A 25,113-nucleotide genomic window follows, 5' to 3' on the forward strand; every position below is an offset into this window, starting at 1 on the left:
GGAGTTGTCCGTATTCTCAGATGAAATCTCCACCAATATCTGCTCACTTAAGAACATCAGCACCTCTTAAAGAACCACCTACGATGGATCAGAAGCAGACTTCTGTCAGCTGGAACTGGGGCTTCTTCCAGACCATGACATGTTGTTCAATAAAGTTCATTCCAAAGCGTGACTGATTCATGAAGTGGTTCCTTGAGCTGTGAGTTTTGCCAGCAGCAGGAATCCCTGAGAGTTAGGAGACAGTTTGTGGAGAGAGTTTGTAGATTTAGGAGAAACCAACGTTTGAAATGAAACCAAAGTGTCCTAAACCAAAATCACACATCTCAATGTTCCACAAACAGTCATTTTCCACAGTGGACCGTCACCACACACTTTACAAGACAGTTTTTCACAACTTTATGACAACAAATCCTGAAATTGTTCCATTCAAGGAAACATTGACTAATATTTGTATTGATGCTGTTTTCCATCTGTGTTTTCAAACCTGCATCTAGAATTAGCTCATGTTTATTGATTCACTTTCTGTGGAAGTTTGGCTTCTCTGATGAACCACCAGAGGGCGACAGAGAACTGTTGATATTATTAACACAACAGTCAAAGAAATCAACATTTAGCACAAAGTGAACAAACTTAGGTCACGTGCTAACGTTCTGATTCTGTTGGAAAAGCCTTTTGTTTTGATTTCTTCAGAATTTTGGCTCAAAAAGACCAATGACAAATGAAACTCCAATAAAGCTGCTTTATAATGAGGAGATGAAATGTTATTTTTTATTGAATTATCAAATGGAGACTCAGCTTCAGGTGATAAAAAATTGGTGCTATTTCCAGTTTTAGAAAGAACATGCCTTCTGCACAGTTTGCAGTGAACGTTACTCATTTTTGTCAGTTTTTAATGAACTGAAATACCTCCACACAGGAGACATTTAATTTTTGACAACATATTTTTTTTACCAGACACAGAAATATTTAGAGGTTTTACTTCTTAAACTTTTCTGTGATTTGTTTCAAGTTGTTGGTGTGAACACGTCTTTATTGTCGTCTAACTGTAAACTCCAATTCAAACATGCTGACAAAACAAGGACAGATTTCCTAGAGATTTCCTAATTCTGCTTCCATGTGATCACATGAAAACAGTCCAATGTTTTGGATTCTTCTTCTTCTATATCATTGACATTAAAGCTGCAGCTCTGTCACCAGGAAACAACATGTGACAGGTCCCAGTTTTTGGTGGAACACCGTCTCTGTGATGCTACAGACGCTGCTAAAACACAGTGGATTTCATTCTGTTCTATGTAGAAAAGACTGTTTGATTCATGTCTGATGAATTCATCTTGGAGGATTTATCCTCCACGTCTAGAAGTCCGCTCCGTGAAAATCCTGTCCCACTTTAAAGCGGTCCGTGTTTCCATGGTGACAGAGGGAACAGCTGGTTAGCATCTTTCTAACTTGACTGAACTGAGGGTTGGGGCTTCCAGCACAGAACCAACCTGAGAGCAAATGAACATTCAAATCCTCCACAAGCTAAACCCCATCAGCGTTGGATTGCTGCTGACAGACAGACTTCATTGATGGCATCTTCCGTTCTGGACCTGACGTTTAGCACACCATAGCTGGATTCCAGAGCGCTTTATCAAAGCGCCTTAAGCCCGTTTGGACTCTGGCGCTCCACGCGCTGATGAATAGTGGCGTTTGGAGGAAGTGCGGCTGCGCAGTCCATCACTGAACACCGTCACTGCCTGGACCTCTTTCTGGGTCCTAGTGCCCTAAAGGTTACAGCTCCTGGTTCCACAAGAAAAAAGTCCATTCTAGAGGCCACTCTGACGTCATCATCATCAAAGACAGCGTTACCTAGCAACCATAGCAAGACCATAGCAGCTATAGAGGGAAACACAACAAACCATCAACGGCGGTTAAAGCAGTCAGACGTTTGTTCTGCAGCTCAGCAAAAATCTCTGCTTTAGGTTTTGGGGAGAAAAACAAAGGAAAACACACGGAGAAGGATTCTGCAAAGGAAATCCCAAGTTCTATTGGTAAGTCAGCGTCCTGGAAACATGCTTTGTTGGTTCTGAAGTGGCATGAATGCAGACTTAGATTGGTTTGTTTCCTTGGATTCTTCAGATGGATTCAAGCTGTAAATGTTGTCAGCATAAAGCAAGTTTGGACTAAACTAAAGCAGAAAGTGGCTTTGAAGATGGTCAGGAGAAATGAGGGCTTTTTTCAGGAATTCTTGGAAGAGGAGGACTTCTCCAAACAACCAGAATCTAGGAGGAGGTTTTTTCAGCATTGAGATCAGGATTTAGCATGAGCTTCAATCCCATTTTTGTTCAATCCAAATGTTTACCGTCATATTCAGGAGTTCAACTCTGAAAGCCACCATGACATCATAGACATTAAAGACCCTGTTACCTAGCAACCAAACACAACAAACTGGAGACTATTCAAACTGGACATTTTGGGGCAACAATTCTTTTCTAACTCAAGTTTTTATGAAAAATCCAAATGATGGAAACAGCTTGTGTAAAGGAAATGAGGATCTATTGGTGAGTCACAGTCCTGGAAACATGAGTTGTGCTCTGATGAAGACGCCTGATCCAAATGTGGATTTTTGAAATGTTCTTCATGAGATTCAAACTGATTGAAGCTTTGAATTAAAGGTGTCAACACATTTCTTCATTGGATTCATTCTGTTTTAGTGTCTAAGGTTGGTTTTGTGGCAGAAACCAAGTTTTTGTTGAACAGTAGCTTTGAAAAAGCAGAAAGTGGCTTTGAAGATGGTCAGGAGAACTTTTTGAAGAGGAGGACTTCTCCAAACAACCACAACCTTAGAGGAAGTTTTCTGAGCATTCAGAGAATGCTTTTACAATGACTCATCATTTTCCACAAGAAGCTAATGAGTTTTTCCAAATGCATGCTGGATATTCTTAGTTCTAGCTTGGAAAGCACTTTGTGGGATTTCCCTGGAAAACCTGCTTTATCAATCATTTTGGTCTCTTTTTCTTCTTCTAAGTTCCAGCTTGGTGAGTGTGCAGGTCGCCATGGCAACCAGTGTCCAGGTCAAAGGGAGGACCACGGCCATCCAGTCTCCAGGCTTTTGGATTGATTTGGATTTGATAAACATTTGTTTCCCACATTTTAATAGTAGAATTCAACACGGGACATATAGTGGATTGTAAGAATAGGAACAAAAACAGCAACAACAAAATAATCCTCCTCCCCTTAAAACATGCATTTGACTCTGAACAAGTCTAAAACAAATCCAAGCAAAGACCAGCGCTGGGGCTCCTGAAGGTCCAGACACAGAGAGGCCCAGAGTGACCCCCATGTCTCCTTTTTGCTCTCTCCAGTGGCTGACTCCGCCCCTTAGGACGTCCCCCTGTGTGGATCAGTGGTCAGTGGGTTGGAACCTGCTGCAAATGCAGGCTCTGGTTCTAACTGCTGGATCAGAAGTGGAATGTGAGCTGTAGTGGTGTGTCTGCAGCTGGATGTGGAACACATGAGGGAGGGGTCAAAGGTCAGTTTTTATTCACTTAAAAGGATTCCAGCCAGAGACTGCTGCACTTCCAGTGTAAAAAGGAACATTACCAGAGGTCCTTCGTCCCAACAGCAGTCAGATTATACAACAACATGGTCTAGGACTGATGATACAGCTGCTGTGATTTATTGCCTTATTTAACTTGTTATTTATGACGTGTACTTTTATTTCCACTTTGTATTATTACTATTTTATTCCTACTCATTGCTACTTTGTTTTTTGTCTTTTTCTAACCGCCATATTTCTTGTTTTGGCTGCTGTGACAACCGAATTTCCCTCCAGAGATCAACAAAGTCTTGAACATTGAAATGTTGACTCAGACAAACTCAGGCTCCATCCATATCCATCAGGAAAATGGCAGCTGAATTGACTTTTTGTTAGAGCTGGAAGTAAGACATTTTTATGGGTAACATCACACTGACTCAGTCCAGATCACTTATGCAGTCAGTGGGTCCTCCTTTGGGTTGTCTCTTTGGCTGCATTTACACTGCAGGTCTTGATGCCCATATCCGATTTTCTGACTATATCCGATTTTTTTGACGACCCGCTTACATCATCTTTTAAAAGTGACCCGTATCCGATTTTTGCATTTACACTATACAATGCTGATACTATCAAACGTAGACGTACTGAGGACTAGGTAGCCGTATTTCCACCTTCCGCAGACCTCTTTCGGACTTTTGTGACTGCGGTTGTCATGGAGGCAAGCCAGCAACAGAAAGAGGCGTTGCCTTGGGCGCTTCTGAGGGGATGCACGGGGGAGGAAAAAAAGGAGGGCTGCTCGGCTCTCTCTGAGTTTTGAATGAGGAAGTGTTTGCAGACGTTGTGCTGTACAAACAGTTTGATCCAAGTGTTGAACCTTTCCTGCGCGATGACTTCTCTTCTCCGACCGTGGTCAGAAACACACGGGAGATTTCCTCAGGGTTCTCTTTTCCGTTCTGAACCCTCAGCCTCCAGAGTGGGTTAAGAAAGACTCCAAAAGTTTTGGGGGAGACACCTTATTTTTAATTTATGGTTCTCCGACACTCCCCCGCTCCGCGCTCACACCCCCTCTGCGCTCCATACACACACACGCAAGCACGCGCGCGCTCACACACACACGGTCCCCATCATACACGCCCCCCAAAGAAATAAACGGCTTCTAGCCTGTTCCATAGCAACGGTGTCCCGCTTCATTAGTTACCGTTTGCGTCCGGACCGGGAACAGCGGTTTCCAACTACGGTTTGAAGCCTGAGGTTGAAAGGTAACACACTGACAGAAAAATCAGCACACAAAAGCACCTTAATAAGTCATGTGATCTCAGTTGGTGGTGTGCTGAATTGACGTCACTGAGATACGACTCGCATTTACTGGGGAAGATCCGATCTGTCTGCTTACACAGCACACGCGAATGCACGTATCTGATTCATTTCCGATTTATTTCCACATATGAGAGAGGCCTGTATCCGATCTGAAAAAAAGGGATTCCATGCGCTTTTTTCCTGCTTACACGTTCACCTGTCATATCCGATCTGTGCCACATGAGAGGAAAAAATCGGAATTGGGTCACTTGAACCATGCAGTGTAAAGGCGGCCTTTGTGTGCACCTGTACATACTTCCTCTAGAGGTCAGAATTGGACAAAAACAAAAGTGAAAGAACATCAACAATATAGAAACACAAATTTCTATGCAGAATAGAAAAACTGTGGTTTCAGTGAGTGGAGAGCTGTTGGAATAATGTATTTAGGTTATCTCATATTTGCTTATTTTATGCATCACCTTGCTATATATGTATAGGTGATTTAATCATGTTTGCAGAAGTGTCTGTGTGTGTCCATATCTGTTTCACAGGAAGGTGGAGGTGACACCCTTGGGAGAAAATGTTTATCTTTGCGTCTTTTCAGCATTCTCCTGAGAACCTGTGTTAGCTATGTCTAAAATGAATCGAAGGACGCTCTGTGTTAGTTTATCTGTGAGAAACGGCTTTGCAGGTCCAGAGATGATTTGAGAAGACTGTGGAAGGATGGACATGTTGTAATAAATGCTTTCTGATAGCGCTGCAGCTGTGTTTTTATCTGTTTCCCCTCCTTAGAGCTCAGCGCATGTGTAACTTAGGGACAACACAAATCAACTTATTAAAAGAGGAGGCAGCAGAATTTGCGCCAGAGTGGAGAGAGATTGTTTACTGGGTAGATCTCTGTCTGCTCTCCTCGTAAAGGTACCTTTGTCCGTTGGTCTTTCTTTCCTTTTTGAATTGTTATGATGTTGCAGGTTGTTTGAACCCAACATTAATTTGGTCCTTCGAGCCGGATACCAACATACCTGAGGATTTCAGCAAGCGTGGTGGGCCCCAGGAGACTGTGGCCACAGCTGACTCCTAGGTGAGTCAACCCTTTGTTGGAACTGGTGCCCATCCCGTTGGCTGGAGTCCAAAAGGTTGACGGTATACCGAAGGAGAAAGACAACGGAAAGGACGACGGAGTCCTGTGAAATTCCGTAAGTACGGACGGCGGGGTCCTTGAAATCCCGTACTATTTGGTTGGACGGCGGAGTCCGTGAAATTCCGCGTTTAAAAAGAAGTAAAGCCCTGAGAATTCTAGACACTATCAGGCAAGGACGGCGGGGTCCTTGAAATCCCGTAACATTTGGTTGGACGGCGGAGTCCGTGAAATTCCGTGTTAAATAAAATAATGAAAAGAATACATATATGTATGAAAAGATATGATATACAAAATCCCAGTACCATAACTTTCAGATGTAGGAATTAAAGATAATTAAAAGGCCGGCATTTATAAATTAGTAAAGTAAAGAGTGTGTGAATGTTAATGTGATTTTGTGTGCAAATCGCCGTATTTGCTGTTTGTTTCTTGTTGCTGTGTTTTGTTGATGTTGTGTTTAGCAAATCGCTGAATTTGCAGATTGTGTTTTTTGAACTGCTAAACAAGTGTTTTTTGTTTAGTTTTGTTTTTAAAAATGAGAAAGGCACAGAGTAAGGAAAGTCCAAAAGAAAGTTTGCAGAGCAAGGATTAGAAGTATGTGGGAAGTCTGGATCCTGCAAAAAACGAGCATTTGGATAAATGGGTAAAAGACTATGGATTTAATGGAAGGTTAAACACTCAGAAAATAATTGCATTACAGGATGCGATTAAAAAAAAAAAGACAGGAAAAGATCAGAAGAAAATGCAGAAAGCAGGATTTGAGTCTACAGAATTTTGGTTGAGAGAGGCGGAAAGAAGAAAAAAAAAAAAAAGGGCAGTGCGGCTTCAGAGAACAGGAGAGAGCAGAGGGAGGGGGCGCGTGCACGAGCCTGCAGGAAGGAGGACGAGAACGTGCAGGAAGGAGGAGCGCCTGCTCCATACGGAGCAGATGTTAACAGCTCTCTTTACCCCCAGTTAGTAAAGGATCCCCCACCTAATGATGGGGAATCCTCTCAAAAAGGAATGTTGACTAGATCACAGACAGGGCAGAAATTACAGTGGTCAAAAACAATGGGAGAGAGACTTTCTCCTCTCCCCTCTGAACCTAAAGACACATCAGCAATGACAGAATCATTTCCAATGATCCAGGTTGCAAACCCTCAGGCAGGAGATGATCAACTCCGACTATTTTAGTGTATAGGACATGGACAATGGAAGATGTTAAGAAAGCTATAGAAGGTGTGATTTCTTACAAAGCAGAAGTGAATCAGTTTGTGCAGGACATGGAAAACTTGAGTGGAAGTGTTTTATCATGGTGTAGGCAGCCGAAGAAGGAGAGGTTCCAGAGAGGACATGACAGAAGAGGTTTGAGATGTAGTGAGGTTGTCAGAGAGGAGCTTATGGTTACCCCTTTTCAGGGAGTTGGACCTGTGGAAGAGAAGGAAAAAGCATGACGAGGCCAGGGGACAGGGAGCTTTGCATTTTTTAATGCAGGACTCCCTGAAAAGCAGAATGATCAGTCAGATGGAGATGATGAGGTGTTGATGAAGTTCTAGGATTTATTGGCTTATGCAGATGTGAAATCAGAAATTAAATTAAGGATAAATGGGAATGTGATGATTTTTTTGTATGACGATGGTGCATGTAGGACAGCTATCAAAGAACAAATTCCAGGAGCAAAGCCTGCAGCCATGCAAGTTTCAGTGAAAGCTCAAATGGTGAAATCGTGTGTATTTCTCAGTTAGAGTTAGTGCAACTAAAATTACTTTTACATAATTGTATGCAGTGCAGCTGTAGCTGCAAAAATGGGGGAAAACATGCTGAATTTTAAATCACCTTTGGCATGTCTTTATGCTGAATGGGCACAATCAGCAGTGGCAGGATCTGGGAGATATGGTTAGGATGGGGGAAAGTGCTGATGACTGGATTCCAACACTATCACCCCACATCCAGGGAAGTCCCTCAACTGGACTGACTCGAGTGGGTTTGTTTTGGACGACTTCTGTTAAAATGAGTGTACATTTGGAAGAAAAACTAAAGGATTGGGCCAGATGATTATTAGCATTAACTGAGGAGGAGGAAGATCTGTTAAAGGATCTCCCTGACACTCTGTGGTCTAAAGGACCCACAGATGTAGGGTTAATTAAAGGCGCTTTACCAGTTCAGATTAGACCAAAAACAGAATATAGACCATGTGTTCGACAATACCCTTTAAGACCAGATGCACAAGAATGTATTAAACCAGTAATTTCAGATTTAATAGCTGAAGGAGTAATTATAAAGTGCAATGATTCACCATGTAATACTCCTATATTTCCAGTGAAAAACAGGCGTCCTCCACTGGTTGGACGATGGTACAAGACTTACAGGCGGTAAACAATGCAGTTATTCAAAGAGCACCCTGTGTGCCTGACCCCTATACATTACTGAACTCGTTAGGATCGGATGCAGCCGCCTTCACAGTGGTAGACATCAGTAATGCATTCTTTCCTGTGCCTGTCCACAAGGACAGCCAGTACTGGTTTGTGTTCACATATGACGGCCAAAGGTACACTTACACCAGACTACCCCAAGGTTAGTGCGAAATGATAGCGAGCATGGCAAAAATTCCAACCTCCAGGGGAAGTAAAAAAAATAATTTATGTTGATGATGTTCTGATAGCATCACCAGAGAAAAAAAACTTGTATGAAGGATTCAGTGGCACTGTTAAAACATTTAGCTGATGAAGGCCACAAAGTCAGTAAAAATAAATAACAGCTGTGCAGGGAACAGGTAAAATATCTATGTCATATTTAAGCGCAGCAGGACGCACAATTATGGAAGAATGGAAAACTGCAATTCTGCAAGCACCAAATTCTCTAACGAAGAAGCAAATGATGTCATTTTTAGGTCTGTTTAATTATTGCAGGAACTGGGTACCGAACTATGCTGAAATAACGGCTCCCCTTCAAAAGCTAATGTATGGAGACAATTTGAAAATAACTTCCCCTGTAAACTGGACACAAGAAGCGGACACAGCCTTTGGTAACATTAAACAGGTTCTGGTGTCCAGCACAGCCTTAGAGTTACCTGATTATAGTAAACCTTTTGTATAAATGGTAGACTGCAAAGGTAATTTATTGACCTCAGTTTTAGTCCAACAACATGGAGACAAAATGAAACCTGTAGCTTATTTCTCTTCAAAATTAAATGGTGTGGCATGTGTACTGCCGCATTGCGTTAGGACACCAATTGCGGCATCAATGGTAGTAGAAGTAAGTGCAACAATAGTACTATTCCACCCAATGACCCTTAAGGTTTCGCATGCAGTTTTAGCATTACTTTTACAGATGAACTTAACTTTTTTTTGTCGCCTGCACGACACTTATCCTGCATGGCCGCATTACTGTTCCAACCGCACCTCACGATAGAATGGTGCACCCAGTTGGACCCTGCTACAATGTTGCCACTTCCTTATGGTGGAAGTGTGCATGATTGCCAAGAATTAGCAGAAAAACAGCACAGAGCAGAAATTACCTAATAGATCAACCACTGACGAAAGGTGTAATACTTTATGTAGATGGTTCTTTATAGAAAAATGAGGAGGTTGACAAAGAAGTACTTAAAGAAATGCAACAACGGAGTTTGGAACCTGAAAAAGAGCTTTGGAACAAACATAATGCTAAACTCCTAAATGGTATATATGTATGACCAGAAAACAAACCTACTTTATAAAAAAAACTATTTTTAAATGGGCAGCTATATTGACCCATGGGGTGACCCATGGGTCAACGGGGGGAATGATGGGACAGGTAAACAAATATTGGATTTAATTCTTATTCAAAAAAATTTTTATAGGAGCATGTAAGCACAATGCTCAGGGAAATCTTCGACCAACACGAGGGAAGTTTCCAACTCCCCAATATCCGTTTCAGGTTATACACATGGACTTGATAGAATTAAAACTCAAAATTCTGTCTGGTAATGATAATGCATTCTCTAAATGGATTGAATTGTTCCCAGCAAAACATCCTGATGCAATAACAGTAGCCAAAGCATTATGCAAAGATGTAATTCCTCGGTATGGTATACCTGGAAAAAATATATATATATATATTATTATTTATAGTGACAATGGGTCTCATTTTGTTAATCGAATTATGAAAAGGATAGGAACTATGTTTCACATTAATACAATAACAAAGCAAAGGATGCCCACTCCATCAGCCCTTTAATTAAGTGCTTGAAGGAATTACAAATCTGGATGGCTCTTAAATTTTCTCCACCTCAATGACGAAAACACAGAGGTGATTGTCTTCGGTCCCAGTGTCAACAGTGAGTCACACCCAATAGCTCTGGGTTCTCTCACTCAATCCGTTAAATCTACTCTGACAAATTTAGGAGTGAAGATGGACATTGGTTTTAAATTTGGACAAGCAGATCAGTTCGGTGGTGAGATTCAGCTTCTTTCAGTTAAGGCAGCTGGCTAAAGTCAAATTGTTTTTATCAAGAAAGTTCTTTGAGACAGTAATCCACGCCTTTGTTATAACTCGGATTGATTACTGTAACTCTCTTTACTTCGGTGCCCCTCACTCATCCTTGTCCCATCTCCAGCTGGTGCAGAACTTTGGTGCACGCTTGTTAACTGGAACGTGGAAGAGAGAGCATATCACACCAGTTCTGGCTGCCTGTCCATTTTAGAGTTTAAAAAAAAAAAAAAAATCTTTTATTTGTTTTTAAGTCTTTAAGTGGTCTGGCTCCACCCTACCTCTCTGAGCTGCTACGTCTGCATTCCCCTTCGCGCTCACTTAGATCAGCTGACCGGCTGCTCCTGGATGTGCCAAGGACACGGCAGAAATTCAGGGGGGATAGAGCATTTGCCGTTGAATGATTTTAAATCCAAGTTAAAAACTCACTTTTTCTCTCTGGCGTTTAACTCGGTGTGAGTTGATGTTTTTATTGGTCTTATTTATTTTTATTTAACTTCTTGATTTTATACCGTTTATTTTAGTTTGTTGTTTTGTTTTATTCCGCATTGTTAAGCCTTTTGGTCAGCTCCTGCTGTTTTAAAAGCTCTTTATAAATAAAGTTGACTTGGCTTGACTTGACATTGTCTTAAAGAATCACTGTGCCTACCACCTGCAAAGTGCTGGGTTAGTAGACATAATGACTGGTAAAATTAACAATAGGCTGAAGGAATGTATTGTGGACACTGGACTCAGGGTCTAGATTTAGTGAAACTGTGCATAAAGTTAACATTACCAGTGCAATAAGGCCGAGACCCTTTTTGGAAGACCTTACAGGTTACCACAGTTTAAAAACCAATGGGAGACTAATAAAGAAGCAAACCTGGCTGACTATATGAGGGCCATTTTAGTAAAACAAAGAGACATCTTGACTAATGAAAAACCTTTTGCCCCTCAGCAGGAAAAACCAGCTTTTAGAACCAGGTGATTGGGTTCTGATAAGAAGCATCAAGAAATCACACTGGTATTCACCCAAGTGGGAGGGGCCATACCAGGCACTGCTGGCCACTCCTACTGCAGTCATATTAGCTGGAAGATCCACCTGTGTTCACCTGACATATTGTTTATATTGTAAAAAGGTAATCTCGACTGGAAACTCAAAGGTGGAAGGTGAGCTAAAGTCTGATAATAGGGTGGACTCAGACGTTTAGAGTCTGGGTAGACCCGAAAGTCAGTGAAGCCTCCTGTAAAGCCACCAACCCATATAGACGACGAAAAAAGAAATAACAGTTGGTCGAGATGGTAAACCAAGGTTTTCAAATTTGTGTGAAATGTATTGTTGTTGTGATCATAACCATTGTTATAGTGTGGTATACCTGGCAGTACTGGCGCCCCCCCTGGGTATGAAAATGGAACAACCCTTTCGACTGAGAGGAGGACTGTAAGTCCACCCACTAATGTTTGCCCAAGACGACTAATGGCTAAAGGAAATCCACTAAACCCAGAGAATACTGCTACTATTTTTAACTTGCAACTCTTGAAACTAAATTCTGTTACCTTTTTCTGTGTATCCTATAACAGTTTACGTTTTGGTTGCTGAAATGTCTGGTATTTATCCTCACGGATGGAAACCTCGCTATAAGCGGGAAGTGTGGCTGACAGACACTGACCCTACTTACATAGACGCCATAGGGGTTCCTTATGGAGAACCAGTTGAATGTACATTAATTAACCAGGTGGCTGCCAGCTGGGAATCTTTACTCTGTTGGTGGTGTACAATTGACAAAGGCGTGGACAGGATCAACTACATCCACTACAACGTCCCAAAAATTAGGTAACTGGACACGAGAAGGGTTTGAAGCTGTGCATGAACAGCTTTCTGTTACATCTATGATGGCATTCAGGAACAGGATCACTCTCGACATGCTGATGGCTGAAAAGGGTGGCGTGTGCACCATGTTCAGTGAACAGTGTTGCACGTTCCTTCCTAACAACACCGCTGCAGACAGCAGTCTGACCAAGGCCAAAGAGGGCCTTCGCACTCTCAATGGTAAGATGAAAGACCATTCCGGTGTTGATACCACCATGTGGGACTCCTGGCTGGATGTGTTTGGGAAGTACCACTCAATGGTAGCTTCCGCTTTGGTGTCCATAGCTATATTTATGGCCATCTTGACCTTGTGTGGATGCTGTTGTATTCCTTGCCTTCGTTCTTTGTGCAATCGTCTAATCTCCACAGCTATTAGACCTGAAGAGACCCAGCTGCGTCCCATCTGTGTAAGTGTCTCCAACACACACCCTCCAAGTGTAAATGTGTTTGTGCTCGGAAACATGATCTTACAGTTAGAAATCTTGTGAAGTGGCTGACTAATAGTGATGTGAGGTTTGCGCAGATATGGATAAACAGGGGGGAGTTATGTTGGAATAATGTATATAGGTTATCTCATTTCTGCTTATTTTATGCATCACCTTGCTATATATGTATAGGTGATTTAATCATGTTTGCAGAAGTGTCTGTGTGTGTCCAAATCTGTTTCACAGGAAGGTGGAGGTGACACCCTTGGGAGAAAATGTTTATCTTTGCGTCTTTTCAGCATTCTCCTGAGAACCTGTGTTAGCTATGTCTAAAATGAATCGAAGGACGCTCTGTGTTAGTTTATCTGTGAGAAACGGCTTTGCAGGTCCAAAGATGATTTGAGAAGACTGTGGAAGGATGGACATGTTGTAATAAATGCTTTCTGATAGCGCTGCAGCTGTGTTTTTATCTGTTTCCCCTCCTTAGAGCTCAGCGCATGTGTAACTTAGGGACAACCCAAATCAACTTATTAAAAGAGGAGGCAGCAGAATTTGCGCCAGAGTGGAGAGAGATTGTTTACTGGGTAGATCTCTGTCTGCTCTCCTCGTAAAGGTACCTTTGTCCGTTGGTCTTTCTTTCCTTTTTGAATTGTTATGATGTTGCAGGTTGTTTGAACCCAACACAAAGACGTGAATGATTTAGCAATGTCTCGCATTACAAGGCTGGAGCTCACATATCACGGACTCTGTCTTTGATATTTGGGACTTATGTTGTTATACCGCACATGGGGGTTCGTCATCATCCTCTACTAAACTCTAACTCATGGTTCAGAAAGAAATAAACATAACAGTTTAAATTACTAGTTCAAACAGAGTAAAACAGCTGGACAACAATACCCATGGACAAAAACTCACACTTAAACTCCAATTTGCCCAGATAGGCAAAGAAAACGATATCCCATAATTCATTGCACTGCCTTACGTTACGATATCATTACACATTGACAGCTTCACACCAAAGTTACACCAACTTAATTGAATTAAGTTGATTGAAAGTAAAATAACTATGTCAGACAACTACTTGTTATTTTTAAGTTGAATGAACTCAAAAAAATGATTTGTTTTCACCAAACTAAATAATTAAGTTAGAACAATGTAAAAAAGTACATCTTTCCAACTACAGCTCAAATCGCTTTTTAGAGTGATGCTAGCGCATAATGAAGCCAAGAGGAGAAAGGTTGCTTACGTTTCTGTAATTACTTTGACTTGTTTTTGTATTTACTTTAAGGAAAATTTCTATTTGAAATGTATGATTTCATTGTTAATATTGAGAATTTGCTAGATATTATTTTTTTAAGTTGAAGCAAGTACAGAAGCTGGAGCTGGCTAACTGCCTGACACGTGTGCGTAGCTTTTTTTTTCTTCCCCGACTGCTTCAAGGAGTGGACTGATGCATGTAGCATTATTTGGAACACTGAAATTAAATGTAAAAGTTCTAGTGCGTCTTTGTAATAATTTACTCACTTCAATGTAATAACTTAAATAAACAGTGTAGTAAAGAACCAAAGATATCAAATGGCCTCCTCACTGTAAATAACAAGAACAATGGAAATAAAAATGCACAATGTTGTGTTTTAATTTATTTTACACTTTGTGTTGCGTAATTTATTATTGAGGCGAAATATGATCTTTCAGCCTATTGATATGATATGATCATTGTGTTTTACAGTGCTGGTAGTCCTGTTCATTTTCTCTCCTTTTTTATTTGCAACGTCTAAGATGGCTGACTCACAATCCTTATAAATATAGCAGAGTGTGGTAAAAATGCACTTGGGAGCAATGTAGTATTGCTCTGAAATGAAGAATAATGTTGGATTTTAAGTTTTTCTAACCAAAATAAAGTCTAAAGCTCACTGACATAAGTTCTAAAAAACACATGTGAATTGACACAGGGGCTTTATCTCCAGTGTTTACATTCTTTTTATTCCAGTAACTATTCAAGAGTTGACACAATCCCAGCAGATTCTTATGTGGAGAAAGCAGCCTCACACTGAGATGCAGCGCTGCACAGTAGGGACGTGATTACGTAATCACCTTGAATCAGCTGATTCTGCAGCGCAGAAAAGAGGCTTTGTTACGGTATATCAGGATGACCCAAATGCAGGACCAGACTCCAACGTTGAGGGAAGATCCAGAACTCTTTTCATAAAAAAAACACCACATTTGGCGGTTAAAACTCCACTAAAATAACCAGGGGAGTATTCCAGGAAGCATGTTTAAACTAGCCTGGCTTTAACCCTGAACTCTCGCTGATATCCACCTGACCTTGCTCACTCTGGGTATGTCGGTTCCAAAGACCGGATATGAGTTAGTGTAATTACGCTGGACTTGGGAACCCTGGGTTAATGCACATGCTCGGCAAGTACATAAAGACATTCTCAATGGATCCCCGATTTCCGGAGAAAAAAAGAAAGCGCTATACTTCAGTGAGACGGAGTCTGAGATTTAAATGACGGCGTATGAAGATTATAAACCCATCAAGAATGGGTGGGCCTTGCCCCCTTGCTGGGGGGGGGGGGGGGGGGGGGGGGACAGCTGTTTGACCACCGGGGGACAGTCTATCAGCTGTCCCCAACTTACCCCCTTCCTCATATAACCTCATAATAGGGTGAGGGGGTGGGGGGCTTAGCCTGCGATGAGCCTTGGGGGGGGGGTTTACTAGGCAGTGGCCCCCCTCCTATGGTTGCCGTATGGAGTGGGCCCCCCCTCTTCCGGTTTTATTTGCACCTTAGACATGTAGGGTCCTTGGTAGGGGGGGTGCTTGGACATCACTGCCAGCAAGCAGCGGATGTCCTCCTAGCACCCTACCCGCCAATTTTAACCGCACCTTAGACATTTAGGGCCCCTTGGTGGGGAGGGTGAGGGGACGTCACTGTGAGTAATCAGGAGATGTCCCCTTAGTGCCCTACCCCCAATTTTAACTGCACCCCCCTTAGTACACACACCCCTCCCCCCTCAATATATACATCCCAACATAAACACACACACATGCACACACACACCCTCTTAAACACACATACACGCACACACATTTTGCAAGGAAGGTGGGACCTGGGTCCGTCTGTCCCCTGCCTCTTCCCTGGTGGGGGGTACAGGCCCCTTTGCAACGGCGGCCGTGTCCCCGGGGTGCCGGCTTCCTGGGCCCGGCGGTGCTCTCTCCACGCGGTGGGGGAGTTCACATTACATCTGAGCCGGGGGTGTCTGGTCCCTGGGGGGTGGGTTCTGGTCCTTGCTCCTGAGTGCTGGGCCCCGCCAAATTTCCAACTGTGGCCGAGTCTGGTCGGGCCATATTTATAACACCCCTTGTGGGCCCTCTTTTTTTCCCCGGGGTTCCCCCCTCCTGGGCGGGGGCGGCGGGCCCCCTGCCTCGCTCCTCCCTGGACCAACCGTGGGCCGGGCGGATGGCTGCCTGGAGTGCGGAGCGGGTCTCCCTTGGGGGGTCCTGGCTCGTACCTGGGGTTGGGGCGGGGGGATGCCCGGAACTCCTGGGTGGTGGTGGGGTGCTCGTTTGGGGCTGTGGACGTCCTTCTCCGGTGGGTTCTGCGTTGGGTTCTCCCGGCGCGGCGGGGGGGCTGCTCTCCTGGTTGGGCTGGGGCGGCGCTCTCTTTCCCTCCGTGCTTCCCTGGCCTCTGGCTCTGGGGGCCTTGCGGCGGCCCTGCTGGCCCTGGCCTGGGTGGCGGGCTTGGTCGCCCGGGCGCCGGTTGTTCCCTGCCGGTTCCCGTGTGGCGTTGGGGGGATTCCGGCTGCCGCTGCTGCTGTGGTGGGGGTCTTGGGGTGGGGATGGCTGGGCACTCTCCCTCCTTCTTTTCACGTTCCACCATCCATTTTAGAAGAACATAAACACTCACCTGAGCACTGGTGTTAGCTCACCTTTGCACTAATAGCTTGCATGACTGAATGACTGAAATATTTCACACTAGTTGGTTTTAAGGCATAAGTATGCGTGTATGAACACTATCTGTTTTGTGTAGATGATCAGAACAGTTCCACATGTGTCTGCATGTTCTGGGAAGTTCTCCGGTTCCTCTGATCACGGGTCCAGCAGCGTGTTTCAGGAACACGGATGATCCAGAACATGGGATCAGACTGAAGTCAGCAGCTTTCAGCTCCTTTTGGGCTTCAAGCCCAGAGAGAAGACAGAAATGTGAGGAAGGCAGAGAACATGAAGGGTTCCTGACAGGAGAGAGAAGTTGGAGCCAGAAAGACTAGAACCGGATCAGGACCGACTCTGGACAGTCCTTTTATTGGTGGAGCACAGACAGAAGCAGCATCATGTTTGTCACAGAGACGTGAGCTTTGAGGAGCCACTCTGCAGCTTGACCCTCTCAGATGTCAGCAGCTGTTTGTGTCCTCAGATCCAGTCAGACACCAACATGTTCCTCAGAGAACAGCATGTCAGCACACACTGCACACGCTTGGATCCATGCAGACGTGTTGGAAGCCAGAGCTTCAGGCCGGCCTTCAGTGGATCTGTCCGTTTATGCTGAATGGGAGCAGAAGAACGTCTGTTTCAGCTCTGCTGCTTCAGCTCCACTCAAACTGCTGGGAACTCCAAACTCTCTCAGAGGAGAAAAACAGCAGAAAGCTTTCTGCAGCTGCTCTCACAGTGGATCTTCCTCTGTCTTCTTCAGCAGCAGATGATGAAGAGTCACTTTCTTCAGGTTCCTCTCAGTCCTGACCTTCATTCCTGATGGACCAAAGCAGACTGACAGCAGCTCTTTAGCTCCACAAAGAAAACTCTGCAGTTTCCCAAAAACCTTCTGAAGCAGAAAAACCAGGAGACTTCCTGTCTGTCTGTCTGTCTGTCTGTCAGTGTTGGAGTCTTCCTCCATCTTCCAATGATGAAGGTTTCTGCTTTGGAACATTCCAGAAAGCCTTTTGAAAGCCTCCTGATGATGCTGGAGGACAGGGAGGAGCGCAGGAGGATGCAGGAGCTCCCAGAGGAGGAGAGGCAGGAGGAGCAGAGGGAGCGGCTGCTGGAGCAGAAGCAGCTGCAGACGCACTTTTGGCTCTGGGCTTCAAACTTTGATCAGGAGGAAGAGGAGGAGCTAAAGAGGAGCAGGAATGCTGGGAGTGGGACTGGAATTCAGACTGAATCCAACATTTAGGGACAAAAATGGCGTCTTCCAGAAATAAATCCATGTTTCAGAAACGGGAACATTCTTGAAAGTCTACCCGGCAACAACTGGGGTTTGGATGAGGAGAAGAAGAAATGCTCCCATTTAGAGAGAAAACAGTTTCTACTCCATCCAGACTCTCAGCTCCATTTAGCTCCTGAATCCACTTTGGAAACGGTTTTTCACAATAAAAGCACACATTTTAGGAATAGAGGTAAAAACTAACAACTAACTTTGGATTTGTTCTTTTCTTATTGAAATAAAGCAGAAAACTGTTCTTTCAAACTCCTTCAATGTCCTTTTTTGATCATTTCTAAACATTATTCTGAGTGTCAGAACCATAGAATCACTGAGAATCATCATTTGGTCATTATTTTATCATAAACTCATTTTTGTCCATTAAAAATTGAACATTTGAAAAGAATCAAATGATCAAATTGAAAGAAAAATCAAACATCAAAGTCAGAGACATAAAGGGTTCATATCTTCACCAATTCTTCCAGAAACATGGAGGATGTGACGTCACTTTTCCTACCACTGCTTCAAGTTGGAGCAGGAGCTGAACGTTGTCGCCCCCTGCTGGTGGAAACAGCTCGTTACAAGCGTGGAGACGCAAAAAAGCTCCGATTGGTTCTTCTTGATCAATGATGTCAAATGCTCTGGATCACAAAAATCCCATTCAGTTGATGTAAAAACCCTCAGCTGAAGGTCAAATCTGCTGTGAAGAAGTTTGGTTTAGTCCAGACGTGTTGGACTTCAAACTGTCATTTCCACCAACAACACCACCAAGAGCTTGTTCAGCTGGACTACAACAACACATGACAACAACACACATGTCTACATGGAAGTGACAGTGTGGCCTGACCTTTGACCTCCCACTGAAAGTGGCCTCTGGCCTCTGCCGCCACGGCGAGTGAGTGGAGCGGCTCCACGGCTGCTGGTGGTGTTCCAGGTGATGGAGGATGTTTTCCAGGTGTCTGCTCCTGCAGAGGTCTGGATGGATCTGAGCTGATCTGAATGTGCTGACAGGCCTCTGAGGAGAAGAGACTGACAGAGGAACCATGAGCTGAAGGAGGCTAAAGGCCCAGGATCCAGAAGCAGCTGCAGACAGACCACCAGCATCAGGATCAGGATTCCAGAGGGGCGGGGCTCAAAGTGGGAAAAGACTTTTTGCTCCTTGAAAGCAGACGACCAGAGATGAAGTCACCTGGAGACAACAACTCCTTTCTGATCCCTGGAGCTGAAAGTCATCCAATTGTCATTTGGATGTCAGCAAACTCTAGTCAACATGAGTTTGTTCACTTGATCCCAGACTTGGAAGAATCAAACACTGGAGGCTCTTGATGTCGGCACAATGTGCTGCAGGCAGAATCAACAGGAATCCAGTTGAATCCAGATGTTGGAAACACAGACGTCCTACAGCAGGGCTGCTCCTTCCTGCTCCTGGAGATCTACAACCTGCCTGTTCTCCAGCTCTCCCTGCACTCCTTCCTGCTGATCACCTGGACCAGGTGTGTTCATCCAGTCACAATCTGGAGACATCTGATTGAGCCAATCAGCAGCTAGCAGGGCTTGGAGATCTGGAAAACAGGCAGGTTGGTAGATCTCTAGGACCAGGATTGAGCAGCCCTGTCTTCCAGCTTTCATTCCCAGAATGCAACAGTTTGACTGAGAAAGAATGTTCTCCTGCTGTTGCTGTGAGGATTCTGCAGGTCCGTTCTTCAGTGGTTCTGGTGGTGTTCTGTCTGACAGTCCCTCCAGGTTCCTGTCAATCATCCACATGTCTTCATTTCTGTTGTCTTCAGTCAGTAGAAGTCTCTGTTTTCAGCTCTACATTGTCAGATCATCAGTTTTTGGTTTCTCCATGGATTTTCTCCTGTTTCTGTTTATTGATCAAATCTTGACGTTTCTGCCTCTGAGTCCAGTTTCTGCATTTTGGCTCCTCCCCTTCCTGACAGCTGGATCCAGTGTGACTCCGGTTCTATGTTGGATTCTCTTCTGCATCTGATCCTCTAAACACAGGAAGTTGTTGTGACTGGAAGGATTTGGATCCAGAAAGATGGAGAACCTGAAGGATCCAGAGTGGAAAGAAGGCTAAACCAATCAGAAAACATTCTGTTCAACAGAAACATTTAGTGTCAGACCCGGAATGAGGAAGCTGTGACCTCACCACAAATACTCTTCCTTTATTTTGAAAATCCCCTGCTGTTTGATTTTGTACTTAGTAGCAGCTTCCTGTCCCTGCAGGATGTGCTCTGTGTTGAATTCAGACGTCTGGCTAAAGTCCAAAGTGACTCCTGGACTCATTTAGAGCGTTTTTCTGAAACCTGAACGTCTGGAGGCTCTGAGTCCGAGCGGAGCTGCAAAGACACGAGCTGCAGCTCAGAAGAAAATGGTTTGATACCAAACTGGGGGGTTGAAGACACTTTTGGATTCATCTGGAAAGCTGCTTCACACCCAACGGGATTCACGCGGTGGGCGTGGCCACTTTCAATGTTAAGTCTATGGTCCAGACGCCATCTGAGGTCCTGCGGCGCCATTTGTGCAGTGGGCGGCGTGAAGGTCTGGCAGCAGCGTGACGGTTTGAGTGACAGCGGGTAGAAAACACATCAATCTAGTGAATGGATCCACGGTTCTCCTGAACTTCCATTCATTCTCTTCACCTGCTGGTTCCCTTTGGGGGCAGCGGGGTTTCAGGAAGCGTCCTGCCTGCTGTTGGCCAAAGGCGGCTTCACCCTTCAGTCTGCTGCAGGGCCCATGGAGCTGGAGCATTGATCTGGCTATGCGGCTCCAGGAGGAGAGCTGGCGGCCAGACAGAGAGCTGCTGCTGATGGAAAGACAGCCTGATCATCTCCTGAACTTTAGCTTTCTGGTTTCCATGGAGACCATCAGAAAAAGGTCCCTGATTTGATTCTGGTTTGTAGTTTTCCTCTGGGGTTAACATGGGACAGCAAGCCTTCAAAGTCGCTCAGAGAGACGGAAAGACGGCGGAAGCGTCCGTCTTTCAGACTCATCAGGAGAGAAGATCACTGAACGGAGAGAATCTGAAGGATCCAGACATGGAGACGTGATTCCCCATGATTCTGGAGAACTCTTCATCATCCAGAAACCTGACCTCTCAGCATCATCCGTGTCTTCATGCAGTGGAAATGACAGAAACACAGACACTGCTCCATGTCGCCATCAGGCTGAAAACATTAGCTGGAAGCTCCGCCCACAACACATTTGTGGACAGACGGCGAGCAGAGAATTATCCACGCGGTGAAAGAGAGGCGGTCAGTGTGGACGCAGCTGAACAGAAATGTATTCATGTTCATTAAAAACAAAGAGGACACTTTTGAATAGGAGGCAGAAAGGGCAGGTGTTCAAACCCCCCTAGGGTCCTGTGTGTGCACGTCTGACCAGCATCAACCTGTTATTTCTGTTGGTTCTGATCCAGAAAGGTTTTTAATAACCATTTATTTGTCATTAGTGTTCAGAGTTCATATAGTTTTGCATTTTTCAAGAGGTTTTTGAACTTTTTGAGCTTTTCCAGTCTGGTTCTACTGGTTTTATTGGAGTTTCTACTGTTTTTATTGTTGCTCCACGTGACCCAAAGGTCTCTGCTCGTCCCTGCTGTGCAGCTCTGTCCTTCCCCTCTGTCATGTGAACATCCGTCCACATGAGGGCGCTGTCTAGGTCATGCCTGGTGAGCTGGAAGCCAAGAAAAGGAGGGAAAAATGGAGAAAATGAAAGACCTGAGGAAAGCTGCAGTTCAGCCTTCAGGAAGAAAGGTTTAGACCAATAATTACAGAAATAAAAGGTAAAAAATGTTTTTTAATAAAATCTGAAAGTCACCAAAGTGTTTAACAAACTTTTTTATAAAGTAAAAGGTCAAATGTTTGTGTGTTGGAAGTCCCAACCTGACAGATGAGCAGAATAATAAGGCAGGCAAAGCCGTAACACTGCCCCCTGGTGGACAGGAACTCAGCAGTGCAGCTTCAGGATGGAGTGGCTTCCAACAGATCAGATCAACGTTCTGCTCTCTGCTAAAGAGGCAGAACGTCTCCTTCTAAGAAGAATCCAGAGTTCCTGATCACAAACATCAACTGAAGCCCAAATCAGAGCTGATCAGACTGCATGGAGCCCAAGCTCCAGAAAAGAGGAGAGAAGAAGAAGTCGTCCACTTGAAGCTTCACCTTAGAGGAAAAGAGGAGCTGCTGAACTAAAGTACTCGAGTACTGAGGAAGACTTTCAACCTCTGATTGATTCTGTAGAACATTTGGAACTAGAATGTAGAAAGTGCTTCAGTTCCATCAGCTGTCAGTCTGCAGCAGCTTCATCTGCTGCCTCCATCCTCTCTCTGTGAGTCTCTGCAGAGTTTTTCTGCAGCTGCTGGTTTTTCTGCAGCAGCAGCAGCATCAGAGCCAGAGAGCCAAAGAAAGTGGAAAGTCTGAGAAGAAGCAGCTCTGAAGCTCTGCAGCTGACGGTGCAGCTTCAGGACTCATGAGGAGGAGCACATGCACGGCTCTGATGCTGCTGAACGTCTGACTGAGATGATCCACATTCAGAAGAGAGTTTCAGAGTGAAAGACGTGTGGAAGAAGAGAATCCTGAAGGTTTCTGTGCAGACATGAACTCAGTCAGAGAGCGTCTGAATGTTGGAGGATCCAGAAGAAACCAGGAGCTCATGAAGGTGGTTCTGTTGGAGCAGAGAGCAGAACTCTGATCCCAGTTTCAGGAACAATGCAGGCTCATGTTCTGGACTGAAGAGTTCTCCTGAAATGTTCTGTTCAGACTTCTTCAGGATCACATCTGTGTGTGAATGTGGAGGTTTGTCTGAACCAAGCTGCAGCTCACTTTGAAGCTCCTTCAGGCTCACACAGCAACAATGACAAATACTGAAGCTGCTGTGCTGCCCTCTAGTGGCAAACATGGCATCTGCAGCACACATTTCTGCATTTCTCAACATCTTTGAAGCTCATCCAGAGAATGCCAAAAGTGTGCAAAGCAGTAATCAAAGCAAAAGGTGGCTACTATGAAGAACCTACAATATGACATATTCTCAGTTGTTTCACACTTTTTTGTTATGGATAGAATTCCACATGTGTTCATTCATAGTTTTGATGCCTTCAGTGTGAATCTACAATTTTCATAGTCATGAAAATAAAGAAAACTCTTTGAATGAGAAGGTGTGTCCAAACTTTTGGTCTGTACTGTAAATAAAAATGTTAAGTGTTTTTTTTGTCTTAACCTGAAAAAATCTGTGAATTTATTTAAACATTTCCCAGTTTTTTATTGAAAAAATCTTTGAAGAAGACACAGAAACAAGAAACAGCATTAAAATCTTTGCAGATTGTTGGTGAAAAATGTTTGCATTCCAAATCAAATCAAATCAAACTTTATTTATAAAATAGCGCTTATCATGCATTTTGTGCAGCTCGAAGCGCTTTAACATTAAAAACAAAAAACACACAACATTACAGTAAAAACCCAATCCACCCTACACCCTTCCCACTCCCCTCCATTAAAACACATGACCCACGACAATGAATATTGACTACCAATGCAAGTTAAAATAAATAAATAAATAAATAAATAAATAAATAAATAAATAAATGAATAAATAAATAAAAAAGCAAGCAAGCAAACAAGCAAACAAACAAACAAACAAACAAGGCTTGGCTCTGCTGTGAGGAAACGGCATTTGGGAATCCTTTCATACCAGGAGCCAGCCCGGCCACAGGGGCATCGCCACAGCGCCAACCTAGACCGGGACAACACCGGGGTCCACTTCACAGCCGTGAGACTGCAAAATTAAACCCCAGCCGCCCCAGCAAGGGCAAGAACTGCAGCAACAGCCACCGGGCAAGCTGGCAACCCTGGCAGAAAAGACTCCCACAAGAAACACTGGGGCTAAAATCACAATAAGATACTAAAATTATAAGATTTATTAAAAAAATAAAATAAAATAAAATAAAATAAAATAAAATAAAATAAAATAAAATAAAATAAAATAAAATAGAATAAAATAGAATAAAATAAAATAAAATAAAATAAAATAAAATAAAATAAAATAAAATAAAATAAAATAAAATAAAATAAAATAAAATAAAATAAAATAAAATAAAAAAATAAAAAACTGAGAATAAGATGCATAAAATGAAATGAAATATAGTATAGAATATAGCCTATAATAAAACTAATAGAATAAATTAGCAGTTAAAATCAACTAAAAGCTAAATTAAAAAGGTGGGTCTTGAGCCTCTTCTTAAAAACCTCTACAGTCTCTGCAACCCTGAGGCTCTCCGGCAGGCTGTTCCACAGGCGAGGACCATAATGGCAGAACGAAGCCTCACCATAAGTTTTGGTCTTCACTTTAGGAACAACTAAGAGGCCAGCACCGGAGGACCTCAAGGTCCGCGAGGGCTCATATTTTAAAAGAATATCATTTAAATAAGAAGGCCCAAGACCATAAAAACATTTATAAACCATTAAAAGAATTTTAAAATCAATCCTGAAACGCACAGGGAGCCAATGCAGCGGTGTAATGTGTTCCCGCCCTCTGGTCCTCGTCAGAACTTGTGCCGCTGAGTTCTAAGTTGTAGATTTGAAATAGACTTTTTGGGTAAACCAGAGAGCAGGGCATTACAATAATCTAAACGACTGAAAATAAAAGCATGCATTAGCACTTCTGTGCTGGCAAGAGAGAGGAACGGGCGGACTCTGACAATGTTTTTGAGATGATAAAATCCTGTCTTAACGACATTTTTAATGTGTGGGATAAAATTTAGCTCAGAGTCAAAAAGTACGCCCAGGTTTCTCACACATTGAGAAGGTTTAAAATTATGAAGATGTGGTAAAATCATCTCTCTGTTGTCTTCAGAACCGATGATTAAAACTTCAGTTTTGTCCTGGTTGAGCTGCAAGAAGTTTTCTGCCATCCATGACTTAATATCTAAAATACAATTTAAAAGAGTGTTAATAGGTTCAAGGTCATCAGGAGAAACGGCGATGTAAAGTTGTGTATCATCAGCATAGCTGTGAAAATCAACGCCATGTCTCCTGATGACCTCCCCAAGAGGCAACATATACAAATTAAAAAGTATTGGCCCTAAAATTGACCCCTGGGGAACCCCACAACTTATTTCGTGGATTCTTGAAGAGCACGTATCCATACTTACATAAAAGTGTCGATCTGTAAGGTAAGAGTAAAACCACTTAAGAACATTTCCAGAGAGGCCCACTAGACTCCTAAGTCTGTTTAATAGAATCTGGTGATCTACT

The 25,113-nt window shown here is 43.5% G+C and overlaps 1 protein-coding gene across 1 annotated transcript in view; it reads right to left on the reverse strand.

Moving 5' to 3' along the window:
• Positions 1–25,113, reverse strand: part of LOC144987890 (uncharacterized) — a 461,750-nt gene that overhangs the window by 266,561 nt on the left and 170,076 nt on the right. The window lies entirely within an intron of this gene.

The sequence above is a fragment of the Oryzias latipes genome, chromosome 2 (genome assembly GCF_053564925.1).
Source record: "Oryzias latipes strain Hd-rR chromosome 2, Olatipes_Hd-rR_3.1".
Taxonomy (NCBI): Eukaryota; Metazoa; Chordata; class Actinopteri; order Beloniformes; family Adrianichthyidae; genus Oryzias; species Oryzias latipes.